Source organism: Orycteropus afer, unplaced genomic scaffold (genome assembly GCF_000298275.1).
Source record: "Orycteropus afer afer isolate SDZICR_OR568_19922 unplaced genomic scaffold, OryAfe1.0 scaffold00546, whole genome shotgun sequence".
Classification (NCBI taxonomy): Eukaryota; Metazoa; Chordata; class Mammalia; order Tubulidentata; family Orycteropodidae; genus Orycteropus; species Orycteropus afer.
The window spans coordinates 1,717,573-1,721,466 of NW_006922133.1; positions in this window are offsets into that span (position 1 = coordinate 1,717,573).

A 3,894-nucleotide genomic window follows, 5' to 3' on the forward strand; every position below is an offset into this window, starting at 1 on the left:
TAATAGCTAATGATCGTGAGCATTTCTTCATATGTTTGTTGGCCTCTTGAATATCCTCCTTGGTGAAGTGTCTATTCAGAAACATGGTCTTTGAAGAAGTTGGTTCCTGCCTTTGTAAATTGATTGTGCTGTGTGTTGGGTTACTCTTGCCTTCTGCTGTGGGAACTAAGGTACTTTGCTTCTTATTGATACCACTAGCTAATATTTGAGGGCTTGCATTGTGAAGCGTGAACCCTTAAATATTAACAGAATAAAGAACAAGACCCTTTAAAAATGCTACTAGTTTAATTTAGCAATTTTTAAATGAGTTCTTGCTATTTGCAAGGTTCTGTTCTAGGCATCTGTCTCAGTTGCTAATACTGCTATAACAAATACCATAGGCAGGTGGCTTTAAAGAAAAAATTTATTTTCTTACAGTTCTGGAGGCTAAAAGTCCAAATCAGCAGGGTACTTGTCAATTGTTCCAGGTGTTTGCTGGTTCCTTGTTAATCCTCCATAGCATCTGTCTTCCCTTGAGAGTACATATGTCTCTGTCTCTTTGTTGCTCTTTACATAATTCAGAAGTGATAAGGTTTAGGATCCACCCTATAATGGTATGACCTCAACCAATTGCTCAGTTACATTAGATTAGATTAGATTATAGAAGGTCATTACATTACATTAGATGTAAGGTCATGACATTACATTACACTACATACATAGGTATAGGGGTTAGGATTCCAACACATATATTAGGGAGACATAATTCAATCCACAATAGCATCTCATGTCCAAAGACCTCTAAGAATGAGTCTGCTAGCCCCATAATCCTAATCTAATGGGGATAGGAGAGACATATGTAATACAAAGCCAACTATAATTGTCACTAAAATTGCAAATAAAGTGCTATAGGGCTTCAGATTAGGGTCACACCATATCACATCTTATTTGGGGTGCAAAGAGAGGCAAGTGCCTGTGCAAGGCTTTATGAAAGGGGGTGTATAGGAGCTAAATCTTTAAAGAATTACATTTGTGGGTGTTGTATATGCTATATGGAGGGACTTGCCTGATGGAATCATGGAGCAGGAAAGAAGTCTGTATCAAGTGGTTCTGAGTTCACCAAGGACATGAGGGCAGCATCCTCTGACCTCTTCTTACTTCACAAGGGGTAGAGAGAAGGATCAACACCAACAGCCCCCATAAGGTGGAAGTCATACATGCCACCACACTACAACCTTTTTACCAATTCTGACACCAACCATCCCTCCCACGGCACTCTCTACCTCTCTTCTGGGTTCGATAATTTGTTGGAAATGGCCACCTAGAACTCACAGACAATACTCATGATTGTGTGGTTTATTAGTGAAGCAAAAGGTTACACTTAAGATTTAGGAATGCTCAGGATACAATTCTTCAATCAGGACAGTTTCTCCTTGATCATTCCCTCAGGCACGCCTCTCTTTGGCTTGGCCTATTGGCCTGGCCTCTGCCCTGCTCTGGCAAGTGTTACAAAGCTTTTTTAGCTCTGCTGATAGATGCACCTAGATACACCTCACTCCACCAGCAAATCTACTGCCCACAGGCATCCATTTTTCTTGTGCTGTGGGCTGGCAAGCTCGCTGCTCTGTCTTGTGCTTGTCTTGATTCTGCCTCTGCTGCTGCCAGTTTTCTGCCATCCCAGCACAGGGAGCTCAGGTCCAAGGATGTGCTCCACTCCTGACTCTTCTCTGTCTTGAAATTGAAGGTAGTGAGATCCCCACTTCTGCCTCTGAGATGGCCTCGTGGAACGACAAAACTGACCACTCTCCACATCAGGGTTTCATATACCTTATTCCATGGTCCCACCTCCACAGGGGTGCCATGTACCTTATTTACATTACTGACAAGCTATCCAGTACCCTTGACAGGCCTCAAAACACCTCGCATTTGCATAGTTTCACCCAGTCATCTGGTTGGAGTCACAAAGATCACGACTAGAAGAGCCATACCAAGTAATTCACTGCACCACAGGTCCCCAGACCTGCAGCAGCAGCGTCACTGGAGACTTACTAGAAATGCAGATTCTAGGGTCCCATCGCAGACCTACTGAGCCAGAAACTTTAGGAGCTGATCTCAGAAATCTGGGTTTTTACCAGCCCTCCAGGAGCGGTTAAATGCTTGACTACTAGCTGAAAGGTTAGTGGTTTGAACCCACACAGAGGCTTCTCAAAGATAAGCCTGATGATCTGCTTCTGAAAGATTACAGCCTTGAAAATTCAATTGATTTTGAACCCATTTCAAAGTTTCATATGTAAGAGAGTACATCCAGGTCACTGTGTTTGGAGGTTGATGGATGTTGTATTTGGGAAACAGAATGTTTATACCAGTAGCTAATTGGTAAAGATTACAGTTTCATTTTACATGGTCATAAAAACATCCTGTCCATATCAGTTGTTGCAGGGAAAATCTGGAACAAAGGTGGCTGAGGTGCTTGGTGTGCCAACCATTAGTCTAGCGGCAAAACCCCAACTATATCTAAGAAGAAAAAGATGAGACATTTGTGGCTTTTAGTTAGAATAGCAGGGTTATTCTAGTGTCTTATCAGAACCAATTAATAATGACCATAAATTGACCTCATATGTAGGTCAATACCAAGTTCTCAAGTTCTCCTTTCAAAGAGGCAGCTGGTTACTAATGAATTCTCAAGCAAACACACAAAGATGTAGAATACAGTTTGCCCATTACTTAGTTTTGTGGAAAAAAAAATTTTCATTGACATATATACCTTATTTTGTAGCATGATTTTTTATTTAAGATATTATCGCCAGTTTTCTATATCAGTAAATACAGTTGGGCAGTTTTACTGGTAGCATGATTTTCCTTTATATTATGTGACATCATTTACATTATCAATTCTACATTGACTAATACTTAGTATGATTTTTAATGTTATTATGAGCAGTGCTACAATATAGAACCTTTTCAGTATCCAGCTTTGTCCACTTGTCTGACAATCTACTTAGGATAAATCTCTGTTGTTGTTATGTGCCGTCGAGTCGGACCCGACTCATAGTGACCCCTCCTTGGGTTTCCGAGGCAGTATCACTACGGAAGTAGATTGCCCAACCTGCTTTCCGAGGAGTGGCTGGTGGGTTTGAACCGCCAGCCTTCTGGTTAGCAGTCAAGTGCCTTAGGCACTACGCTACCAGAGCTCCTGATACATATCTAGATGTGCAGTTTTTAAATCAAATTGTATTTCTTATTTCTGCATCTAAAATGTTGATACCCATTGTCTAACTACCCTCCAGAAAACTTTTATCTTCCTACCTACTATGAATGTGAGCCCCCATTTTCCCATACATATGAGAGTGCTAGATAATTGTTTCTGATAGGTTGAAAATAATTTCTCATTTGTTTTTATTTTTATTTAATTGATTACTAGTGAGGTTGGAAGGTGCTCTGGTGGCATAGTGGTTAAAACATTAGGCTGCTAACCAAAAGATCAACCGTTTGAATCCATCGGCTGTTCCATGAGAGAAAGATGGGGCAGTCTGCTTTTGTAAAGAGATAGCCCTGGATGTCTCGATGACAGTGCTGTGATTTTTTTTTTCCCTCTATTAGTGAGGTTGAACCAGCATTTCATAGGCTTATTGGATATTTGTGTTTCTTTTGTGAAAGGCTTGTTAATCTCTGTTCATTGTTTTCTCTTTGGGTGTTTATATTACTATATGTTTATACGTTACACAGTTTTTGCAAGCTGCATGAAAAAAACCCTCTCCTGAATTGGTTTCCTATGTGCGTTGTATGTGGGGGCACATTTTATGCAAAAATGTGGTATACTGATTCAAAAGATCCTGCCATCTTCAACTTCTGTCTTTTTTTATTTTATTTTATTTTATTAGGATTTGGGTGAAGATTTACAGAGTGTGTTGGATT